At 39.2% G+C, this 26,979-nt stretch overlaps 1 long non-coding RNA gene across 3 annotated transcripts; it reads right to left on the reverse strand.

The window, feature by feature from the left end:
* Positions 1 to 1,541: 1,541 nt before the first annotated feature.
* LOC131227761 (uncharacterized) lies at positions 1,542 to 10,504 on the reverse strand. 3 transcript variants are annotated; one of them, XR_009162487.1, is made up of 4 exons: positions 7,763 to 10,504; positions 7,631 to 7,678; positions 2,639 to 2,715; positions 1,542 to 2,118 (listed from the first exon to the last, which is right to left on the reverse strand). It is a non-coding gene; the product is annotated as an uncharacterized LOC131227761 (long non-coding RNA). The 3 variants fall into 3 exon arrangements; XR_009162485.1 differs by having other exon boundaries at positions 2,639 to 2,723; XR_009162486.1 differs by having other exon boundaries at positions 7,631 to 10,504.
* Positions 10,505 to 26,979: the final 16,475 nt, after the last annotated feature.

Raw genomic sequence — 26,979 nt, forward strand, 5'->3', positions numbered from 1 at the left:
GTTAATGGATGTGTATGTAGGCCATATCACTGTATGTATTGAAAACATACGGCAACGCCGACGGTTAAAAACCGTCGGCGTTACTTACTGCACACCAACACCCCTTTCAATGGCTAGAAAGGCATTCTCCAACGGTTTTTAACCGTCGACGTTTCTCATTAGTAAATAATAAAATTAATGAAAGTGGATTGCCTAATCAGTGTACATCCAAAACTAGCTTTAATACAAACCCATTTCAAAAACATGTTCTAAAAAGCCCGAAACCAACAAAGCTATTTGAAAATGCAAGTCAAAACAAAAGAAATGGAAGAAATCAAAATTGACATCAAAATAAGATCTACCATCCAAATCCCAAACATATAAAATGTATTTCCATAAATAAATAAATAAATAAATAATTGATTGTATATATGATACCCAATCCCAGGTTGCCACCTGACCATGACAAATTATGAACTCCTAAAAACAATCTTTAGAAAGAACATTAATACAACAATTAAATTTATGCTAACAAAAAATACATATCCCAAATCTCACAAATCATGAGGTAAATCTTTCAAAGTATAAGCTAATTCTCACTTTCTTAGTGAAGATAATGATTACAATCGAACTAACATATAAACCAAAGTTTGATCGAGAAATAAACTTTGGGCAATTTGGATTAAACCAGGGTTTTACACAAATCGAGTTAGCTCGGTTAGCTTGCTCGACTCGACTCAAAAAAGCTTAATTCGACTCAGTTCGAAACTGAGTTCAAGCCGAGTCAAGCTGATTTTTTTAGCTCGAAAGAATTTTGAACCGAGTTCGAGCTTGCCCGAGCTCGACTCAACTCGGATCAAACCCCAACTCGAATCGAACTCGGATCAAACCAGTTCGGTGACTCGGTTACTTTCATATTGATGTTACTCACCAAGTGTTTGATGAAATGACTCAACGAAGTGTTGGCTGGTGGCAAGGAAGGTATGTATATGAAACAAATACTATTTTTTCTTGATTTTGATGTTGCCTACAAGGTGTTTGATGAAATACCTGTCAAACTGCTGTTACTGTTTTACATACGGTGAGGATTTGAAGGTGCAGTCCATGTGTTTGTGAAAATGCTGCACAGGCAAACTCGACTCGAATTGGCCCAAGATGCTAACCGAGCCGAGCCAAGCTGGCCGGTCAAGCTCGAGGACCGAGCCGAGCCAAGTTCGAGCTAGGGTCAACTAGTGGCTGAGCCGAGTCGAGCTATGCCAAGCTCGACTTGGTTCGACTCGTGTACACCTCTAGATTAAACTACCTGAAATGATTCATGTAATTGAATCCTAAGCTTCGAAATTAGCAAGCAAACCTCTTTTCAATGAATTACCTGAAATAAGATTTGGATTTAGTCTCTAAAAAAATCAAGGACGAGTGCTGAGAGGAAAGATAAAATCAAATCAATAAACTTCAAAAAATCAAATACAACATATAAAAAAAAAAAAAAAAAACCGTCATTAATTTAGATCTTGATCTAAAGCTATTTGCAGAAACAAAATTAACGTAAAATCCATGCCTACTACAAAAACCAGTCATTGAGAATAAATACTCTTGAGATCAAATCCAAGTTCGAATTCATGTCTTTCATCCCGTGGTTAGAAACAGACAAGCACACAAAAAACAATAAATTTATGTTGTACCATTTTCTTGAAGGGCCATCCAATTTTATTTTATTTTTAAAGATTCATCTACAAGCACCCACCTTTTCTTGAAGGTTTTTGAGCCACAATGACTATAAACTTTGGCGACCATCTCCCATCATGGAATTTACAGTCCTGCAATGATAAAAGAAAAAGGGAGCTCCACAAGCAGACCAGCAGAGGAGAAGAGTAGTGTAAAAAAATTGCATCCATTCTGACAATTCTGATTGGGTTCCTTCCTGATTGCATCAAGGACATTATTCTAGTGAATGGCTTCTCACCGTCCATATAGGAGCTACCACAACTTCCCTTGCTTGATTCACCAACCACAAATACAGATAAATGCCAGCAACCACCAGCTAACAAAGGAGACGGAACCCTTCTACCATATCAAAGTTCCTGTATGCCTCCATAAAATGTGATTGTATCCCTACGAAGCTTGTCTCATCTGCACAACCTGAGAATCACCAAATAAATCTATCATTAGAAAAACATATTTATTTACCAGCCCAACGCACCAAAGTTAAAATGCACCCCTGTTGCCAGTTAGCCCACAAGGCAAGGGCTAACGAAACCTACTTATTTATCCTTTTCATGCAACATAACCACTAGTTTTTGAAATTACCAGCCCAACGCACCAAAGCTTATCATAGCTACAATCAGTTTCTCGTTCTAAAATGCACCATTGGTGATCAGCTTTTTTCCTTTTCTTTTTACATGAGTACACACCCACACTGCAAAAACTCACACACACCACATGGGCACTCAATTCCATGGTCTCAATGTTGATTCTCAGTGTTGAAACAGGGTCTGTCTATCACTGGTGGTCAGCTAAGCTACGTGTTTAATGGTATTGTATTTGATTGTATATACCATACAAACCAATACTTCTCAATGCATAGCTCGATCAAGATGCATGGCTTGTTTCATGTTGCTAGATGAATTTATCATTGTACATTTCTTACGCATAAACATACCACATTTTTTGTCATAAACCTATCCTTCAGAGCTTTCGGAGCAAGTTCCAGGTCTGATTTCTCCAAAATTGCATTCCCTGCAATGCTGAAAAACCTCATGCTTCTATCAAAATGCAAGGAATATGCGGAATGCTCAAAGTAATCTACAAACATGCATATTGATGCAGGACATGAATTTAAATATGATATGTAAGATTTCAGGCTTAGATCACACCATTTCAGAAACAATCACACAAATTCCACATCCCACATGAAAATCCAAACATTTAATTATAGGGGAATCTATGTGGACCCAGGCCTACACACGTTATGGCTGGATCAATGAAAATTATGAACCAAACAATATTCAAAGGGATATAAAAAGCACCCACACATGCATAAGAATCAGTCCCAAATCTAAGGGATTCCCTAATCTCAAATCAAGGAACCCTAGGATGAGAAAAGGGGCAAATCAATTAGAGATAATGTAATCTAGGGTCAAGATTTATGAAATCATGTATAAAAAAGAGGAAAATAGGAAGAAACCTGAACCCGAGACAGTCCCTGCGTGTGGGCAGCGAGCCAGGTGCGGGCGCACGTGCGCCTGAGGCTGGCCGCACGTGTGGTGGGGGACGGAATCCAGAAACGGATTCCTAGGCCTTGGTCGGCCAGGCTTGGGCTGCAAAACCCCCAAATCTGACGTCGATTCGAGCTCTGGTCTGAGTGTGGTACTCCGCCGAAGTTTCAGCTCGCCTGCGGGCCGAAATCTGGAAACCTATTGTAATGAAGAAATCTGATGCAACAAAAGGAACGAATTTGAAGCACAGATGGTGGGGGAAGATGGAAAAAAAGATGATGGAGGATGGGGGTGAATCGGGATCAATGTGGCTTCGCACCATGTTAGTTAGCCCTTCGAAAAGGGAGGGCTCCGCACCCACTTTTAAATTTTTCCACAACTCACGAAGGGAGCAGAAAAATAAAGCAGGAATTTTTTTTATTAACTTCAATGAATCAAAAGAACTACAAGGGGTGCATATTTATAGGGAAAATCATATATCCCAAAACTCACACCATATGCGCAACCTATTACTTAGCGATGAAGTAAACTAAAATAAAAACCAAACAGAGAAATCTAAAGTGTTCACAATATTCTAAATAGTAACAATAAACAAAATCTAAAATATGAAATCAATCCGACAAGTGGGCCATGATCATGAGATCCTATGATGGACTTTTCTTGATTATCGGGCCCAATCTTTTGAACCAAACTTCTTCTTCTAGGTAGGAGGCCTTCCCTGGACGTCGTCATTGAGACAGATCGATAGTGAGGCCCTCCTACTCCGTGTGTACATGCGTAGGTGAGGCGGCGTGCATGCACGTATGCGCGAGATGTCCCCATCAATTCTCCTCAGCTGCTAAGATTTCGCCACTGGCGAAATAAAACTCCTGAACCACTCCAGAACGTCAAGATCAAGTCTCTGGAGCTCTTTCGTAGTGAGTCACGTGCTGTCTGAAGCTGGGCATGACTTCCACTTGACCAGGTACTTCTGAAACTTGCTATCCGACGTTAAAACTATCTGATGGTCCAGGATATCCTCTATTTCCTCTCTAAGTGTGTGAAGGTTAGGTATAGAAGGGAGTGACTGAGAAGAAATGTCAGGAAGAATAGGTATGAGAGGTAGAAGCTGAGAAAATGGGTAGGGACGGGTAGGTATGGGAGGTAGAGGCTGAAAAAATGGGTCGGGACGGGTAGGTATGGGACGTAGAGGCTGAGAAAATGGGTCGAGAAGAGTAGGTATAGGACGTAAAAGCTGAGAAGATGGGTCAGGACATGTAGGTATTGGAGGTAGAGGCTGGGAAAATGGGTCGGGACGGATAGGTATGGGAGGTAGAGGTTAGAAAAATGGGTCGAGAGGGGTAGATATGGGACGTAGAAACTGGGAAGATGGGTCGGGACGGATAGGTATGAGCGGTAGAGGCTGAAAAAATGGATCAGGAGGAGACCATAGATCAATGGAAAGGTCTGATAAATCAGGATGGTTAGGCGAAAGGCTAGATAATGCATCAATGACCCCTTGAAATGCAACTAGATCCTCCACATTGAATGTGGAACTAATTTCCATGGAAGGTGGAAGATCTACCTCATACACATTGAGACCGTTTCGTTTTATAATTTTGAAGGGTCCAGCGCTACGCGCGTGTAACTTACGAACAGCCCTTGGAGGGTACCGCTCGGGGCTGATGCGGACCATCACGGAGTCCCTTACATTGAATTCTTTAAAATATTTATGCTGGTCTGCAAAAAAATTGTAATGTTCATTACTAGTAGTGATCTTCTGCCTGATTTCTTAATGACATAAATGAATGTGATGCACAAAAGACTCTGCAGGCTCTGACGGCCTATGGGACAGTGACATAAGGATAAGATCAATAGGTTTCTTAGGTTTATAACCAGTAACGACTTCATACGGACTGAGACCTGTGGACCTATCGACAGAACTATTAAACGCAACCTCGGCTGTAGGTATTACGGTATCACATGTTTTGGTGTGCTCTATATTCTTCCTAGGAGAAAACTCATCCAGTAGATCATCAGAAAAGACATCACGAAACTCATCTACTACCGGAATGGCCTCAATGGGTAACTCTATACTAGCCTCTGGGGCACTCTCTCTAGCCACAAGGCCGTACGTGTTGTGCCACTCAAAATAGTGGTCTTGATGCCCCTGTTGGGGTGGGTGCACGGGTGCATGCCCATGACTGATTCCTTGGCCACCTCCATTCATTGGTCTATCCTCCTGGCCACCTGCCTAAGATTGAACATTTACCCCAATGCTGAGATTTGTCCTAGCGGAGGCCTTTAGTTGGGTGATGCGCGCAGCAAATTGATCAAAGCGTTGGTCTATATATTGTTCATAGCACTTACCCAAATACTCGATTTGCTGGGACAACTTGTTCATTGACTCTAGCAGTTGCTCCATGTTTAGTGTAGGGTGCAAACAAAAACCATGACCCGTACGTGTGGGCATACACTGGCTAACTCAACTTAAGGACTTTCTACGACGACTATATGTGTCTAAAAACTAAATAACCCTACGAGACTCTATATGAATGAGACTACACACCGTTACGAAATATCAGCTATATATGTATCAGGGACTATGGTTTTCTAGCAGCTATATATGATGGACTGGATGTATGAATGACTTAAACAAACTAAACCCTAAATATATGGTGAATTCCCCTATAAGAACCCTAGGCTCTGATACCAAATTTGATGCAGGACATGAATTTAAATATGATATGTAAGATTTCAGGCTTAGATCACACCATTTCAGAAACAATCACACAAATTCCACATCTCACATGAAAATCCAAACATTCAATTAAAGGAGAATCTATGCGGATCCAGGCCTACACACGTTAGGACTGGATCAATGAAAATTATGAACCAAACAATACTCAAAAGGAAATAGAAATCACCCACACATGCATAAGAATCAGTCCCAAATCCAAGGGATTCTCTAATCTCAATTCAATGAACCCTAGGATAAGAAAAGGGGCAAATCAATTAGGGATAATGTAATCTAGGGTCAGGATTTATAAAATCATGTATAAAAGAGAGGAAAATAGGAAAAAACCTAAACCCGAGACAGTCCCTGCGTGTAGGCAGCGAGCCAGGTGCGGGCGCACGTGCGCCTGAGGCTGGCCGCACATGTGGTGGGGGACAGAATCTAGAAACGGATTCCTAGGCCTTGGTCGGCTAGGCTGGGGCTGCAAAACCCCCAAATCTGACATCGATCCGAGCTCTGGTCTGAGTGTGGTGCTCCGCCAAAGTTTCAGCTCGCCTGCGAGCTAAAATCTGGAAACCTGCTGTAATGAAGAAATCTGATGCAACAAAATCGATAAATTTGAAGCACGAATGGTGGGGGAAGATGAAAAAAAAAAAGATGATGGAAGATGGGGATGAATCGGGATCGATGTGGCTTCGCACCACGGTAGTTAGCCCTTCGAAAAGGGAGGGCTTCGCACCCACTTTTGAATTCTTCCACAACTCACGAAGAGAGCAGAAAAATAAAGCAGGAATTTTTTTATTGACTTCAATGAATCAAAAGAACTACAAGGGGTGCTTATTTATAGGGGAAATCATATACCCAAAAACTCGCACCATGTGCGCAACTTATTACTTGGCGATGAAGTAAACTAAAATAAAAACCAAACAGAAAAATCTAAAGCGTTCACAATATTCTAAATAATAACAATAAACAAAACCTAAAATATGAAATCAATCCGACGAATGGGCCACGATCATGAGATCCCATGATGGGCCTTTCTTGATTATCGGACTCAATCTTTTGAACCAAACTTCGTCTTCTAGGTAGGAGGCCCTCCCTGGACGTCGTCATCGAGACAGATCAATGGTGGGGCCCTCCTACTCCGTGCGTACGTGCATAGGTGAGGCGGCGTGCGTGCGCGTATGTGCGAGATGTTCCCATCACATACACTTCATGAAGTGGTAAGCAATTTCATTGAAATCAATCACAAGCCTGAAAAGCCAGAAACAAAAGCTGAGGTCTTGATATATTGGCATATATCAAAGTGTAGAAATTTGCACAAGAAGACACCCTTAGCATGCAACAGCTAATAGATAAGGCTAAAATGTTTAAATCTTCTGGCCTTATGACAGTGACAGCCAAGTCACATGAGCTGTCGCATTGTTGCATGGCTTATCAGTCCCTGTTCATTCCCACTCAACTGTACACATGGTTTTATGGATGGTTCATTCCCACTCAACTATACACATGGTTTTATGGATGGTTCATTCCCAGTTGACTATACACATGGTTTTATGGATGATGAATCCAAAACTATACATCTGATGAGCCATATTGTGGATGTCCAATGCTATAGTACATGAGGTTTGAGTTCATCTTGATCTGATGGGTTCCTTTCTTCTGTATTTGGCAAAACAATAATAATAATAATAATAAACCCAGCTGAAAATGGTGTTACCTGATACTAAGCTATAACCTTTTCCCAAGAATCTACATACATATGAAGCTGCAGAAAGCTAGCAACAAGAAACATTCTTCATAAATGCATTTGTACATCTTTGCTCCTTAGTTTCGTATGAAAAAGACTGACCTTTCTCAGGGAATCTGCCATCTCTGCCTTTGCATCGATGGAGAAATTTGTCACCTAGTGGACTATCAGTAGTGGCTATAAAGTATGCACAAATGATACTCCCATAATCATTAACATAATGATCCTTTTTTTTTTTTAAAAAAGTGCAATTAGTGCCTCTGGACTATGCCACTGTGCTAGTGCATATATGAAACCGACTAATTCAAAGCTACGTGGAATCAGATCCTTCAATTGGTGAATGAAGATCCTGCATGGAAGAAAGTAAATTGTATGATCAACATGGTTAGAGCCTTACAGGACAGCAAAACAGACACTTGTTCCGGTATTGATTGGTGATATGGCTTTATGGCATCCAGGTCTAGAAAAAATGGGGACTTGCAAGGGGCAGCTGCAATATTAGATGGAACTAAATGGCTTTATAGCATCCAGGCCTAGAAAACATGTGGACTTGCAAGGGGCAGCTGCAATTTCATTTACCCTTAATGGAACTAAATGTTTGCAATTCAATTCAGATGTCCATCCAAAACAAAAGTATTTAGTGACTTGGAAAATTTTCTTTCTAGCTACAGGATAAAGTGAGATCCATTGATAATGATTTACTTTTCTTTTTAATGCAAGGCAAGATATAGCTGAGGTTGCATTTGGATGCACTAATGAATTGAATTGCAATAACTACTTCAATAATGTGAAAAATACAACTCCACCACTGCATCTAGGAGCTGAAAGAATAGTTAGGATATGAAATGAAACAGTGTTCTTCCTGAAAAGCCAAAAATAATGTGACCGCCCACCTGGCTCAAAGCCAAAAACAATAAATATACTTTTAAGTCACCGATACGATCATATTGCATGCAGTCATATTTTGGAAGAACAATTTCCATAAGGTGTCCTCTCTTTTGGAGTGCTTTACCAAGGCCTGCCACAACATACCCCAGACCACGAACCCTTGGAAAAATTGCATAATGGGTTAGGAACTAATTGCTAAACTGAAAGTGACGTCTCCAAATATAACCAACTAAACAACTTAAACCAAAAAAAAAAAAAAAAAATTCTTAAAATGTAGCCATTTACATTTTCGTCAAGGAATTTACAATTATATGATAGAAGAGAAATGGGCCTGTTTCAATGTACCATCAATCTATGTATTTGCAGATTCTACCTTTATTTTGAGAATTGATGATTTTATTTTATAATGTGAAGTCGAAAGTACATGAGCTAATCTACCCCATACATTGGGAAGGGCGAACCAGGCAACCCTAAAATTGCTTGAAAATAAGCAGAAAAATCCAACCCTGAACTACAGATCGTCCCAATATCCGAGCACAACTATCTTTGCACATGCTACCTGTCATGCTCTTCTTGAATTGAGGGACAAAGTGTATACCTCCAGCAGGACCATGAAATGCAGATGGAGACATCAGTACTATCATTCTTCTGGCAAAGCCAACCGAAATTAGGTAATGGTACCCTATCTTGCTTATTTTTCCACTGATATGCTGTTTGTGTGGGCTATATGATATAACACTGAATCTATCGATTTTGACAATAACTGGAGGAGCTTTGTTTGCAAGAAGAAAAGGGGAGAAGAAAGGGAAATTGGGGATCTGAGGGGATTCGATTACAATTCAGCAACTAAACCCCGCCCAAGCGCACACACAAAGGAGAATTCTCTCTCAAAAGCCTCTGTATTATTTTACAATCTCAGAATTCAACTATTTATATCAATCCTTGTAACTTCTCTGAATAATCCATCAACTAATCCTAACTTCCTAAGTAATCAAAGTGATTAAGCTCCTAAAACATACTTAGAAATACTAATGAAACTGTTTTACAACTAATCGCAACAAACCAAAAGAATCTCAACAGAATTTCCCACTTAAGAAACTAAAATAGTTCAAACCATCAAACAGAAAATGGAAGTGAAGGTTGGTGGAACGCAGAGGAACCTTCTCTGCATTCCAGTCACCAGAAAGTGAACCACAACTTCTCAGAAAGTCCATTCAACCACATGTAATGGAAAGGTTAAATTAAAATCTAAGTGTGAGTTTGTGTTGATCGCTGGCCTAGTTTCTCCATGGTTGCACACATAAAGTAAACAGGTCAATGAAGGAAGCATTCAAATGCAGACAATTCTCATGACTGTTACAATGTATCATGAATTTTAGGTGGAAGATCAATTTACCCTGGCAACTGGTGCCATTTCCGCTGCAATATGGATAACATGCAATCCAGGTCTACAATGGTTGCAACAAGACCATGTCAAATGACACCACAAGGTTTACATCCATTGGCCACAATTGTAGGGAAACCTACGCAATTGGCTGTCAAACAAAATAGCCTAGTAAAAAAGATAATCCCATGTCCTTGATGATGTCAGTTGGAGGAATGTAGCCAAAGCTTCATGGTCATTTTTATCGTTACAAGCCAAGTACGCATCGCGCATTCGACCATCTCTCTTCCATGCCATTTCTCTCAATAGCTTTGCATCATTGGGGGATATTTTCTTCTCAAGCAACCAACCCATCTATCTTTTCCTCGGTCATTTCATTCTTCAGCTTCTCAAGATGATTTCCAAGGAGCTCAACATGTATCTTTTCTTGTGTGGCAACTTTAAGCCATGCATCAGTTTCTACCAACTTCATTTCTAAGATGTTAATTTGTCCTTGCAGATCCTCCTTCTCAGTAAGAATCTTGTTGAGGTCTTCAAGTGCACGAACTCAAGCTTGATTGAGAAGTAAGATATTTCTTCTTAGAAAAAGAAAAGAACAAGAAGTATACAATAATTTTTTATTTTTTTTATTTTTTTTAAAAGAAAAGAAATCAGCAGTACAGAATGACCAAGTAGCCTTCTTTTTTCTGCATTCCTTATCAAGGCTATCAGATCATCAAGTCGAACATTTGAAAGCTGCTCCCCACCATTGGCATTCTCAGCCTGTTAGATTTATTGTAAAGAAAAGATGAGGGAATTCCTTTATAATTTATGAAGTTACCTTCGGTAAGCAATTAACAAGAGAAGACGACATCTTCCACACAAAAGAAAAGGAACATAAAAATTCAGCAATCACTAAATGACCCGAAGTGTTAAATTATGCATATAAAAGAACAGTTGGTGATAATATTCTTGAATAGATATTCATAATTTCATCTCCATGTGATTAAAAGTTATATTACAATCAGCATAAAATTAGATTGGTTTGAAGTTGCATGTGATAATTGCTTTGACTTTGAGGGATAGCACAAGTAATTCAGAAGAACTGCTAGTCAAGTTGCATGGAAATTAAGGGCAGGTTGGATATCACCAATTCCATGGAAATCATGCAAACGGAAAATATTTTCCATTAATGTGACAGTTTGAGGTGTTTGGATAGCAAAGAAAAGAGAGGATTCCATAAAGCAATCATTGCACTTCTAAATACTTTGAATTCTCTGTACAATAAACTAGGTGACCATTGTCTCACAAATATGAGATTTCCACTTGTTATCCAAACAAGTCCCTAAAAAATGAAATCCATGTTTCAATAGTGCTTATGGAAACAATTGGATAATTAATTTTCTCTCTCTCTCTTTTTTTTTCCCCCTTTTCCCTTGGAATACATGCATCCAAGCATGGCCTTTCCCTTCAAATGCATGCATCCAAACACGGCCTTTAATGATATGGATTATGTAAGGTGGATGGCCATGAACAGAGAAATTTCTTCTACTTTCAATGAGATTCATGATATAGTTTCTAGGCTAAACATTTAGTTTGCTGATCGAGATGGGAAGCTAATGAGATCCCTGATTCATTAGCAAATGAAAATGATATAATAACGGATCTTTGAATCAGAAGCTTGTTCCAATTGTTTTATGTTTTCTCTTCTATATATATATATATATATATATATATATATATATATATATATATATATATATATATATATATATATATATATATATATATATATAGTTCATAGCCCTTGTTTAGTCGCAAGATAGTAAATTTCTAATACTGTTCAAAAACGGGGATTAAAAAAAGAAAGAAAGGTATGCCAAACAAATGCGTTATAGAACTCTATGGGTTTGAATTTCCTCGCTTGGGTATGAGATACCATACAACAGAGTACTACAAGGAAACACACTCGAAAAATCAAGGTCCAGTATCACTAGGCTTGCAACAGCTGACACAATTAGCTCTGATTGGCTAGGCCTCTCCTGTCTGTCCAGCTAGCAGGAAACTTATTTGATGATTGTTGATTCATGCAACAGAAAGAGATGGAAGAACAAGATAAAGTCCTAGATTACACATTTACATAGAGGATAACCTGGAAGGATCATGCAAGCAAATCTTCCAAAGAAGCTCTAGTAAGAGACAAGGAAAGCAATGAAACATGAGGGTGGAATTACAGCTGGTGCAGTAGCTAATTGGCAAGTTTCTTTGAGCATGGTCCATCCATGATGGAAGCCACAAGTTCAATGGTCTAGATCACTAAAGCATGGGCCTCATATTATATTAATGGTGATGATAATTTTTGAACATTTAAACCAAACATTCATAATTTTTAGTGGCCAAACTTTGTGTGCCGTAATGTTATCCGAGGAGATCCAGTCCACATGGGTGACCTAAATCGTTCATTTATCACATGCTTCCATGAATGGGCCATGGATTGAAAATCACAATGGTCAAACTTCACTTAACCAAGTAAAAAAATGAAGTTATGCAAAACTCAATGGACAGATTTTGTGTGTCAATTTCTAATTGATTAGGATAGGCTGATTGCTTCGACTTTGGTGGATGGCCCATTCATCATTGATGATGGTCTTTGATAAATGGAAATCAGAGAGATTAAGAAAAAACAATAACAACAACAATAATATTAACAATAACAATAACAATAATAATAAGAGAAACAGACTTGGATTGTGTGATTCTTCAACAAGGGATGATTGAAAGCAGGTTGTGAATACATGTCTGTTGAGGGTCAAATATTGCATATTAGACCCTAGTTATTGTCTGGATTTACGAACATGATACTGTTTAATGCCATGCTTTAATCATGTTTATGATGCAAGGTGTATTCAGGAGCTTGGACTACAAAAGGGAGGGTGCTAAAAGCATAGATTTAACGCTCTGAACTCACCAAGGCAAGTGACGGACCCCAGGGAACCAAGATCGACGGATTTAGACGCCAGTGATCTGAGAAATTCGAGAAATTGAAGCTCAAGTGGCCTGAAAGTGATCCAGAATGCTAGATCACAATGTTTCCACCATCAGTTTAACTCAAAACTTCATATATGGCCTGAGGACCATAAATTAACCGTACAATTCAAATTTAAGCCATTGGATCCCTATGGAAGTGGCCCTACGGATAGATCAGGCCATAAATCTCTGATTCGGGGCCCACTTGATCACTGGATATGCTTCCAACTTGGGCTCGACCCCTTAAATTATTTGGAAGAATGGATGGATGGAGTAAATTGCTCGAAACATCACGGTGGGACCCATTTACATGGGATGAGTGTGCATAGCACACGTGCACTGGAGGTGCACTGAACACAAAGTCGGGTCAAACCGACTTTGACCCGCACCCGCCAGACTTTCCTATACAGAGAAGGAAAGTCTCTGTTTCCTTCACAACAGGGCCGTCCGCTGATGATGTAGTGGCCCACCATCATCATCCTTTTGAGTGATCCGAGCATTCCATCGTGTGAAGGCCACGATTTCATCCAAAGAATTGTTACTTTGATGTGTCTATGCATGCATCAAAGCTCACACCTACAAGGAATACACCACTACGTCGATTGAGGGTGTGGCCCATCCGAACCACGGATTCACTCCAAACTTGGGATTGTGATCAAGGTCTGATGGAGAGGCTCATATAATGGATTTGATTCTCCATAAGATCAGTCGAAGTGGACCCCACCACGCATCAGCGCAGGCTCTATTGCGAACATCCGAGAAAACCGAACGCCGCCCGGCCTTCTTTGGCCATTATGTGATCTCGGTCAGCATCGGATTGGGAAATCCAGACCGTCTATCTTGTAGAGGGGTCAAAACCGTCCGTAGTGACATTTTTCTTTGCGTCATTTGTGAAAACCACGAATGCCAGCAAAGGGTAGGAATTCCGCGGTTTTCTCTTGCTGCGCAAAGAAACTTCTAAATCCAATGTTGCGTAAAGAAAACTTCCAATTGAAGTTTTGCATGGACTCTCCAAACCGACCACTCCATCGGCTATGCACGTAGCCGACTACATCATCTATAAAAGAAAGAGGTGAAAGAGAGAGAAGGGATCCGATTGTGGACGTGAATGCAAGAGAGAGTTTTTTTTAGTTTTTCTGTTTTTCTTTTCTTTTCTTTTTAGAATTAGTTGATCATGTCTGTGGTTAGCTAACCTCTTAGCTAGGGCTAAGAGGTGAAGCTTGTGGTGTGATGGGTAGTGTTCTACTGGTTTGATTCATGTTATGAGCTGATTTGATTCTGGTTTGATTATTAAGGAATGTGTTTAGTTGTTAATGGTTTGTTGTGACTGAAATTACAATAGATTTGCGATGGCTTGAGTATTTCTTTTTCCTCTTTGTGATTATGAAGTCAAGAAGCTCTGTTGTTTACTATCATCTCCCAGGCATGGTTAGATGACGGCACCCTTCCTACCGTTCATACATCTCTCAAATTGAAGTAGATTGGTTTAATTCTGTTGTTAGCTTTATCTCATGGGCATGGTTTTGTGATAGAATCCATTCTAATTTGCTTCAATCTTATCTCTCTAAAACTAGATCAAAAGACGTTTAGATTTGATTTTCAGGTTATATCTTCCAACTGGATGAAGATGGGACTCGAAGTCCGGTTGAGTTCATGAATCGATCATAGATCTCCCTGATCTCTACAAGTGGATCCTTGGCACCCTAGTTTCCTACCTTTAAATTTCACAAGTTTTAGATTAGTATTCTCACCATTATTCCCTTAATTTCCTTTGACTTAAATTTCATCTTAATCTAGTTCTAGTTCTATTTAGTTCCAGACTACGTACAGGTTTCAATCCCTTGGGATTCGACCTCGGTCTCACCGAGTTTGTTACTACATCACAATCCTATACTTAGGAAGTGAACAATGTCCACACAATCGAAGATGTCACCATGTTCAGTCTATAAGAACCATCAAACCTCCATCAATATTCAAAAACATCCTAATGTAAGAGGTTCTGTTATAATATAGAATTAGAAACTAGATAGCATTAATTGGATTGTAATAGTTCATTTAGTATGAAGAAATGATCAAAATATAGTCTAACGAGTGGCTTATGGATTTCAGATGCCTAGTAAAACCACTTGATGCTGATTCTGTTGGAAGAATAACAACTGGGTTGTGGATGCTGATGCCTAAATTCAGTTTTGCCTTTTGTGTAACAAGTAACAGCATGCACTAATTACTGAATTTCAGTTTTGGCTTTTGATTTTCATTATCACATTAACGAAAAAGTGTAGCAATCAGGTAACTTTGATATTGAGATCAATCCCACCTTAACGAAAAAGTGTAGCAATCAGGTCACATGTTCCCAAATCAAGATACATCTTGTAAATGAAAATTTTCCATGACTTCTAATCAAGATCAAACCTACAACATCATTTCAACAAATTCTATGCACAAAAACCATACTAACAACAAGAAGCTAAAATACCCACACATCCACCGACTGATCCGCCATAAAAACCAAAATCGCAGCAAAAAAATAAAACATTTGCCCGAAAATCCATCTAATCGCAGGCGTATGAACAGAAAATACCAGAAATTGGAGAAAATGCTGCAAATTCTTACATTCTCTCACCGATCTGCAGAAAAATACCTTAGGATTTTGGACGAGTAGCTCTGGAATGCGAGGATTTTGGACGATCTGCAGAAAAATGCCTTCTTTTTTTCCTATTTTGCCTGAGAGAGAGGGGGGTCTGGATTCGGGGGGTTCTCTCTTTTTAGGGTTCTCTGATTTTTATTTTTTATTTTTTTATTTTTTTATTATTATTATTATTTTTTTTTTTTTGTGTGGTGGGGGGTGGGGGAAGTTGAGAGAGAGAGATTGAAAGGGTCAAGGAAACCGATTGCGTGCTACCCCCGCCCGGACAATGTCCCGTCCGGAGGCAGGGCTCTGTGGGGCCCACCGTGATGTAAGGTATTTATCCACTCCGTTCATCCCTTTTCTCATATCATTTTAAGCAAAAAAATGAGGGTGGGCCACACCGAAAGGAAGCAGCAGTGATCATGATGTCCCTTAGAATGGTTTCAACGGTGGGGCCCACCCTCAACATGATATTGCCCAGACATCAAGGTTTGATCATCGGGTGGGCCACATATTTACATTGAGTATAGACTGTTGATATATATTTCTATTCTTAAAAAAAAAATTGTAAATGTCCATTTTTCTCATCAATGTGTGGCCGCCTGATGAGTAGACTGGTAGGATCTTTTGTGTGGCTCATCTGATGAGCGTTCGTCATAAGATATCTGTGCTGCCTCCTGCTGAAAGGCCCATGAGATTTTTTTTATTTTTTTATTTTTTTGCCATTTGGGAGATTTTTGGTGCATGGACCATTCAAGGTGGGGCCCACACATCACACGGTTGCTGTGTTCTTTCTTAACCATTTCATTGTTGCTGGCCTAGTGGGAGGGTTGGGAATTTTTACATCTTGGGGGATCTTTGGTGCAGGTACCATTCGAGGTGGTGGGGCCCACAAGATCATCAACTGATGTATTTTCTTTCTTTGATGCATGGACCATTCAAGGTGGGGCCCACATGATCAGTTGATGGTGTGTGTTCCTTCTTAACAGCTTCTTTGTTTGCTTCAACGTAGGGCCCACAGAATCAATGGTTTTTGGATTGTTGAACCGTAGGCCCCACTCAAACCGAAAAGTCTGATACGTCTGTGACGTATGCCCTACCGTCAGTGGATTACCTTACCTGCCTCTCCGGAAGCAAAGCATTTTCATGCGACCAGCTCGTGTGCATCACATGCGGCACGTGTATGATGATCTGAACCATGCACCGTGTGGGCCCAGCTGATAATCAGCCCCAAATGAAATTTACCTTTGATTATGCTATTGTAACCATCTAATAAACGGCCTCTCCCCACTTGATAGGAGAGCCGTTGCTTTTCTTTTTTCCTTACAGTATTCATTTGTATGGAACCAAGGGCTATGATCATCCAACAACCATTTTGATTTTTAGATCAGAATCAGGAAATGCTAAATTAATGGCTTCGATCTCATCCACGTGCACTGTGTACTACATGCAGGCACTGGATCTGCACGAAACAGGCCCTAAAAAGCAAATTTAAAAATAACATATCCGTAGAACAGAAATAAAGATAAACCCTTATTTATATTACAATTACCAAAAAACCAAGTAAAAGAAAATCTCAAACCTAACTCCTATAGGACTGTTTGGGAACAAGAAAAAGAAAAGTGACCCTTTATCAGGTGGGCTCCACCCAACATGCCTTAGCCCAGAAATCGCTGTGGTCCAGTCACCAGGCAGAGCACATATGTATGATGAATATGGATGGACCACTGATCATCTTTCTAGTCTAGATTAGTTGGTGGGCCTGGTTTTTGGGCCAGGCAAGTCAAAGTAGGACCCACCTGATAAACGGTCCAGATCTATTGTTATACTACTGGTTGGTCCAAATACGTTCCAAACATGAGGCCCAGCTGCAGGAGTGATCCAAAAGCTGTACACATCATCATTATCTTCTTCGCCGTGGCTGCTGCCGTCTCAGCCGTCCAATCAGGTAGATCGGGCAGTACCACTGAAAGCAGAAGTAGGCCCAAGCCAAAAGTGAAAGCCACGAAGATTACAAAGGCGTGGGCCTTTGATAGACAGTCGTAGATTGAGTTTTCAAGAATTCTATCATGGGAGTTGAGTGCTCCACAGGCTGCAATCACGACCATAGATGCTGCTGCCTTGATCATGGCCTTCTGTTTCATCTTGTGGTTACTGGCGACGTCCGATGGTGAATTTGTGGTGTTTGGTGGTTGTACGTGGTCTGCGATTACGCCGACGGTAAGTTGATCAACGGTGATTCCGGACATTTTGGACGGCCAGGAAGTGAGAAGCAGATAAATGGACGCTCAGCTCTGCTTTTGGAATTGCCAACCGTAGAGCCACTTATATAGGTGAGGTGGGCCCAACGGGAGAATTCCACGCAGTTTCCTTTGTTTCAGCGCTCACGTCGGTTGTGGGGGCCCACCCATTTGGTTACATCACGTTGCATTAGATCTTGTGGGTGCGCGGATACGCGACAAGATGCTGTACGGGCATCATCTTCTGTACACGTGGCTTATATGTATAGAAATCTGGACCGTCCAAATCATGTGCCCCATTTTGGATGGAGCATGGCCCGAAAATTACATCCATAGGAGAATATTTTACCTTTTATTTTCCTGGTGAAATTTGAACTGCTGAAAATTTATCTTTAGATGTCCGTCGGACACCCACAAATTCTATCTTTAAAGGCATTTTTTTGGGCTAAGGAACACTTCCATTGGCATCTTCCAGATTTTAGGCACGTTTCACGTTAGCACTTGTGTGGCGCTTGTGTTTTACGATTGCAGATGGCTGGTTTGAAATTAAAAACGATCTTCGCAGTATTCATTGACCCGATGATTGGTTCCTCATCGACCGTCAATCCGTCATAACGAAAACGTTGCCGTTACTTGGTCGAGTAAGATTATCCTACTCGCAGGTACATGTGCAAGATCTGAGCGCTTTATCAGGTCAATCTATCTCGTACGTCCACTGGATGTTAAATCCCGTTGATCCACACATCAAGTGTCCAGGGTTGCATGTTGAATGTAGGCCATTGATCAACTCCGTAAATCATATATTTTTTGCGTACACCTATTGCATACCTAACTTGTTTGATTTTTGTTTTAGTATGAATGTAGAGTAGAGCCCACCCGATGAACGGGATGGATCTATCACACGTGTGTCGTGCTGAAACCTCCTAAGCAGGATCCAAAAGTCATCTCGTGCAAGTAGACTTTCAGGGCTCGTTTCCGAATTGCTGCGACTGCTTCCAGAAGTACGGTTGAGCGGTACTTCAGCCGGACCGAAGCGTTCCACAACACCTGTTCTACGCAGCGCGTAGAGTACCCAAGCTCTTCAGGGTCCACCGGTTGTATATGTAAAATCTACTCCGTCCGTCAGCTTTAATCCTTGATTCTAGTGATTGGCAAAAAAAATATATATGACCCATATCCTCAACTCAGGTGGGACACACTTAAGGGAACAATGGGAATAGGATGCTAGCCACAGTTTTGTTTGGAGGTCGACCATGGTGTATATCTACGAGCCTGATCCAAAACTCAGGCGGGCCCCACCTGGGTGAACTTGAATAGTTTAGCACCAATTTTACATACTTACTATTTCTATGGACCTTAGGATGTTTTTTTTAGGATATCATTTGTATGTACAGTTCAAATGAGAGTTCTCACCAGGTGGACGGCGTGGATTCACATATACAGTATCGTGGACTCCATAGAGCGAAGGTGTTTGACGAGCTAAGTAGGGTAGCCGATTCCCAACCTGTTTTGCCGCGTGGATTTCAACTGGGGTTGCTGATTCCACTCAGGTGCATCCACCGCGGGAATCAGCTAACGTATTGTAGCCGATTCCGGACCCGACATGTTCTCCCACGTGGATGTGCATCCACCGCAGGAATCAGCTAACGTATTGTAGCCGATTCCGGACCCGACATGTTTTCCCACGTGGATTCCGCTTGGGATTGCACAGGTTCCAATAAAGTCAGCAAATGCTTGGTCCACCGCCTTATCGGGGAAATTTCCGCTAAGTACATCAGCTTTGCCATCTCGTTTTTAGCACAAACTGTAGTAAACCGGCATCTATATATGCGCATACACACAGGAGTCGACCTCATGGGAACTTGTCATGAGGTAGTTCCCATGAGGTCGAGCTGGGTGGGCCCCACGGTGATGTGTGTGGAGCATCAAAACCATTAGTCAGATGCACTATTCCATGATGGGCCACATAATTAAAAATCAGGTCAATCCATGATTTAGGTGGGCCACGCCACATATAACAGTTGAGAAAGGTTATTCACCCTTTAAAACTTTTATGATCATTTATTGGGCCCATTGAGATGTGGTACACAAATTCACCCCGTCTATTGTGTGTGTCCCACTTGGATGAGGGGTCAAACTAAGTTTTAAGTGCATCCAAAACTTAAGTGGGCCTCATCAAGTACTTTTAAATGTTTTAGGCATATCTTCACATGGTTTTAAATGGTATGACCTACCTGAGTTATGTATACATATGATTTTTGAAGTATCTCATGACCTAAAGGGGACCCATCAAATGCACAATGATAATGTCCAATCCACATCATAATGGGGCCCACACAACTCGACCTCATAGGAAGTTCCCATGAGGTCTACCTCATAGTACCATTTTCATCTCTCTCTCTCTCTCTCTCTCTCTCTCTCTCTCTCTCTCTCTCTCTATATATATATATATATATATATATATATATAATAAATTTAAAATTTATTCGTTGTTGAGATATTCAGATTTGAATACGGTTAAAACGTCATAATCATTCATCTTTTTATTAAATTTTGCTATGTTTATTTGCATCTTTTTATTTATCTAATTTTTCTATTTTCTAGTTTTTTAGTATTCTTATATTCTTTTTCATATGCTCCAACCTTTCACAGTTCTAACACTTTATTTTCCCTTTGCCCTTAGACTTGTATCTAAATTGCAAACTTTTCTTCTCCTACTCAAAACCTATTCTCCTACTAACCAACGTACCGTAGAATAACTCCGTCACTTTCCTTCTTTCTCAACTGTTCGAATAAAGGGTTGAGATAACAGTTTCAGTGTCGATGGTCTCCCTGCCGTGTCACATGGTGTCTACAGGACTCTAGTATGACTCTAGAAGAAAAATTAATGGGATTAGAGCTTGGTCTTCTTCGTTGATGTTCACTTCACACTTGTCAACTTTCAAAGTAGTTGATTGAACGCGCTAATGTGTTCATTAAGATCCGACTCTTCTGACATCTTCAGATTATAAAATTGTCTTTTTAGATATAAACGATTTGAGAAACATTTCATCGTGTATAAGCTTTCTAACTTCATCTAAAGCCTAGTGAGGGTCTTCTGATCAAGGACATTATAAAAAGCGTCATCTGCCAAATATAATTGGATCGAGGTAATCGCTCTCTGATCAACTTCTTCCCACTCTTCATCGCTTATAGTCGCAGGACATTTCGCTATGCCAAGGAGTGCCTGTTGTAATCCTTGCTAAAATAGAAGATCTCTCATCTTCCCCTTTCATAGTTTTTAATTATTTTTCTCGGTGAACTTCTCTGTCTCATACTTCACGTTAAATCATTTCACCGTCGTGTTTCAGATTTAAATTCAAATCTTAATGGATATCTCTGATACCACTTATTGGGCGTCACGAAAGCAAACCCCGAGTACGAATCACACAAACGAAAGATAAATGCAAACAAAGCAAACCAAAGAATACACAACTTTACGTGAAAAAATTCTCATGAAAAAAAATCACGGCATAAAGCGACAAACAATTCACTATGAAAATGAAAGTATAAGAAATAGATGAACTTACAGATGCGAAAATCCAAATTTTCTCCTTTCAAGACCTTAGAAATGATTTAACTCTCATTGTTCTACTCTAATCCCATATTACACCCATATATATAGTGTTACACTCAGAATATGAAACAAATCTGTGTAATTATGCAAAACTACACGTGCCTTTGATCTAAGTATCGATCGAGCAACCATGTTCGATCAATTAAACATACTAAAAAGTGGCCAGATAATTGACATGAAAATTTTGAATTATTTCGATCACTCAAACCTCTAATGTTGATTGATAAAACTCGTCCGAAACTGTCTAGAGACCAATCTATTTAATCTGAGGTTCTCTCTATTGATCGAGCAGCCTGTTCAATTGATTGAAATTTCCTATTTCTACGCAGATCGAAGACATCCAAATAATATAACTTAGGGCTCATGCTACTCCAATACAATGTAATATCATCTCACCATGAAGTGAGGACTGAAGTGATTAACAGATTGTCACTTTATTGTCCTCTCTACCATGAAGAATCATGGTTAAGTGTCGAATGATTGATCATCTAAACATCGATTGACTTACTCATGAAGCTCAGTTATGCGAAGTAATGAATGGACTGTTATTTCCCAAGGACCATCTGGCCATGATATCCCATCATATGGTAAATAGACCATCGAAGATCCACCCACCATCAATTTGTCTTACCAAGTAACCCGATCCTACATGATAAACAGACAGTTACCACAACGACTGTCTAGCCACAAAGCCAGTCGAGGGACGAGGACAAACACTCACCCTCCCATAAACCAAGAGTGTCTCACATAACGATGTTCTGCTCACAATGAACAGATTTCCATTCCCAACAACCATCCAACTATGAAGCTAGCTAAGTAGTTGTTCCTGCTCTCATGACCTAACAACCTTCTTGCCATAAATAAATAATCATTTCGGACAACAATCTCGTTACAAATAAATTATTGTTAGCTATCAATTTTTTCTTATTTATTTTGATTAGTTGAATGTAATTAAAATTCATTTATTTAATTTGTTAGCTCCAACCTAGTTTGTTCATTTTAATTATATATTTCTATTGTTGAATAGTGCAAAAGTAAATTACACGCTTAATCATAAGTCCTTATTTTAAAGGCAAAAATAACTCATTAGAATTATGAACTCCCCCGTTTGCAAATATCTTGATTTTGCGTAATTAGTGGTTGAGTAGTTAGGCCAATCTTCTCAGATCTGGTCCTAAGCCTACCATTCCAGTGCTTGGAGTCACAAGGCGTTCAGTTTGATCGAGTTTAACCACTATTGGTGTCGGCATTCTTGACACACATATACACGCATACATAACACATGTGACTGAATTTGAAACCAAAAAAAGGTGATGTAAGAGCTTGAAAACATAGTTGGTGTACACCAGGCGGCTTAAATTCACCTACAAAAGTCCGTTAATGGCTTATATTTTACCTCCAAAAGTAAAAAAAAAAACCTGCACAACACTTACTCTCTCCCTAAATTGTATTTTTAATTCTCTCCCAAATTTCTCTTTTATTTCCTCTCTATCCATATTTGTTGCAAGTCCCACACTTTAAGAAATACACACTCTTAATAACATCTACTTATTGTGTTACGCCTCAAAAATTGATACCTAAGTATGTAGACTCCAATTCTAAGTTCTCGGGTGTGAACCTAGTGAAAATGCACACGGGCAAGTTCCCACGCGCCCGCATAATCCGGTTAATATTCACATATGATCAAAATCAGAGTAGCTTTAAAATCAGCGGTATTAAAAGTTAAAAAGAAGTAACCAAACTCGAAATTTACGGCTAATATTCGAAATATACAATTCTGAAAGTGGTGTCCACCCAAGTAGGGATTATATAAGTCATAATATACATACCCAAAACGATTAAAGTGTAAAGTTTTCAGTTTTTATCCAATCCTCCAAAACATAACGATGTTAGTGCAAAACGATCTAAGTCTATCCGTCTGAGGTCTTGATAGTACCTGCATCAATACTATTTTTTAGTTTGTGTTTTAAAACACCATCCTATGTGGGAGTGAGTATCTAACTCAGTAGTTCCATTAGTTCTAAGTTACACATGTTATCAACTCAATCAACATAGGCAATAATGAAATAAGAAATTAATCACTTCATAAATACTCTTATTAAATGCACATATGAGGTTATGACATGATGCATGTCCTTTCCAACCAACACTCCCTCACAAGTGACTTTAATGCATATTTTACATATGCCAACACTTCCTCACAAGCGACACTATCACCCAATCGTAAAATTTTATCTAATGCAATGCGGTGAATACGTATGTTAGCTGAATAGTTATTAAGTTTCATTCACCAAGCATATTAGGGAAAGTAAGGTGCCCTCATTTTATCATAGTCTCAACCGGATCAGGAGGATCGAGGCAGCCGAAGCGGCTCCTTACCTATGTTCTTTTATCCGTTTCTAGGCTCATCACCTAAGCAACAACTCCCCCGCCAATGAGGGACTAACACTGGCCCGATTGATCACAAAGGGCCCAAACGCACATGGTTAGTCACCCCATCAACATGTGGAGGACGCTCACAATTGATGCAAGAGTCATCACCCAAACACAATTGTGGGGTGGTCGCGATATCATTACAATTTGATGTAATAGGCTCATAGCCTTCTTGATTGCTCATTGGTCACTACGGGGAGACTCGTCATCCCAGCATAGGTTGACAACTCGGACACGGTATCTCATACTACCATGCCCGGCTCATGAGTCTAATGGATCGTACCGCTAATGTTTATAGGTAGACTGATTCAATAGGAATGTAGTATCCTAGATTTTATTTGTTGTTGTCATACATTGTGAACACATGATTAGTCGACTATTAGGCTATTTCGATTGACTTGCAGAACTCCGGTACAACCGGCATTAGGTGCGAGCATCCTGTATAGTCCAGCTACTGTCGATCGTTTGTGTTCAACCCAGGTCGATTGAACAAGCCTAGGGTAGCCGACTTAACTCGGGACACTCCTTCGTTCGGGTGGTTAGCCGACTTTCCCAACATTGTAAGTAACATAAGCATCACTATGGGCTTATCAATTTATTATGTCATCATAACATAGATTTAACAACACAACCATTTAGCATTTTATCAAACATGTGAGCATCAATAAAATAGTACACCTACATAGGCATTTTATCAAACATGTGAGCATTAATAAAACAACGCATCTACCTATGCATTTCATCAAGCATGTGAACATCTGTAACGCCCTGTGTTTTTATGACTCGAGTATATGACCCGTTTCCCAAAAACCCGAGTGTTAACCTATAAAGAGTCAAATTTCATATATATATATATATTTATATCATTTAGAGTTAGCAGTTAGTGTAGTGTGGACAAATCAAATGTAAAGGAAAGTTGCATGATCATTTAAATATATAAGAAGCTGCCCATAATGACTTATACAACCAATGTCTCTAAAATTAACAATTACGAAATGAAATAATATTACATGTGAAACAAAATAAATTAAAACAATCTTAAGATATAAAATCTTGGAGCAATCCTTAGCAAATATAATCATGCGCCCTTGTCAATTATGGCCTGCTTCTCATCAATAAGAACGTGAATATCATATGGGCTGCCTGTGCTACCTATATGGTTATATATTTGATTGATGAGTGACCAACTCACTGTGAATTTCCCTTAAGAGTACACACCACCGCATTAGGTTAGAATAGTTGTAAAAACAAGGCATATAAAACAGTACATGATGTAGTCTTAGTAGATATATAGATACGTGAATGTAATCATCACCCCAGGGATGCCCATCCGTGTGGATATTGGACTCGTCACCCATGCAATCATCGACTTGGGAATGCTCATCCAATCGGACAAAGGCTGGTCGCATAACGACTGCCTATCGTACATCACGTACATTAGTGATAGACGCTGGTCTGTGCCATGTATGCAAGATTAGCCAAACCATTATTAGTCCAGTTACAATTAGCCAATTTAAATGAGCTCAAGGTCACTACGGGGGCTCATCATCAGCGTAGGCCGACAGCTCGGGCATATGTCACATACCACCATCCCCGGCCCATGACACTACCATCTTAGGATGTTTAATGGAAACCCGTCGACTAGTGACCAATCATGTTTCGGTATGTGAGGCTTACCATCGCATGGTTGTATAGAAATAATACTTCAAACCCATATCAGGAAAATACCAAAACAAAGCCAACTTGGGCGAATATCAAAACTAAGCCACATATGGCCGATATCAAAACCATGCGATAAAAGACCATCCTTAAAAGCAACTTAGACACAACAACCCTTGGATGGTAGGCCCACATCAATATTCAATTCAAGCCACCATTCAATAACTACTAAGTCACAGGTCCATTATAATCACATTCAATCAAGTTACATCCTAAGCATGGTGTACATTTATAAGTGGGGGTTTTCAACTGATGAACTAGTTTAAGTTCTATAACCAATCCACAAATAATCTACAAACATGAAATAAATATGCATGATCAATAATAAGCATGTAATATAACAATTCAATTTTAACAATTAATACATGTTATTATAAAATGAAGATATCAATTATCAATCGAAATTAAAATGAAAACTATCACTTAAGTTAATGGAAAAATGGAAAGCTCAAGGGGAAGAAATCATCACCTCACGATCGAATCGCCATTAGTGTTGCTAAGGAATGCGTATGCCCTTAGAATTGAATCCTACCATAAACATAAGTTTGTACAATTAGATCTAAGTCCTACGCACTACTTAGGTTTAAGATCATAGCCTAGGGCTCGGGTTTACTTATTTTTAGGATTTTGATGTAGAATTAGATTTTCATCCTAGAGTTTAGTTAAATACTTAAATCTTAGGATTTGAATTCTAAATTAATAATAATAATATTATTATTATTATTGTACAATGGGTCAAATAATATTCATAATAGGAGTATTAATCCATTAATATTAATAATGATGGTTCGTAAGTTTATATTTAAATGTACTGACATTACTTAATATTCTTATAACGACTAATAATCGCTTAAATAATACAAGTAATGATGATAGGATATTTATTAATGGTAATATGATGATGACTGATAATAATATTCATATTAACAATACTTATACTCATCCCATAATGAAAGTGATAGCATTTTCTAATAATGATAATAATAGCTATTAATACTGAACATATTCATGATAATACTTAAGGATAGTAAGTAAAATATAAATGCCTAATAATCGTAGGTTTGTTTATAACATCTAATATTAGTATGAAGAATCAGTCAATGGTCAATCATGCTTGATAATCACAATGATCATGTTTACGGTCTTAACCTAGGTTTAGGGTTTTATCTGTTAACCAAATCTTGGACTTTAGTTTAGAGTTTGAAATCTAACTCATATAATTAATTCATAATAATATTAGAATGAAGTAAAAATAAATTATAACTGTCTATCAATACTGGCAACACTAATCTTATAACCAATAACTTACTAATGACAAAATAGGAATAACATTAATAATGATAATTGTTAATATCAAGTATCTATAATAACTAACACTAGCAAAATTAACCTACTAATGGGCAA

This window comes from Magnolia sinica, chromosome 15 (genome assembly GCF_029962835.1).
Source record: "Magnolia sinica isolate HGM2019 chromosome 15, MsV1, whole genome shotgun sequence".
NCBI classification, from domain to species: Eukaryota; Viridiplantae; Streptophyta; class Magnoliopsida; order Magnoliales; family Magnoliaceae; genus Magnolia; species Magnolia sinica.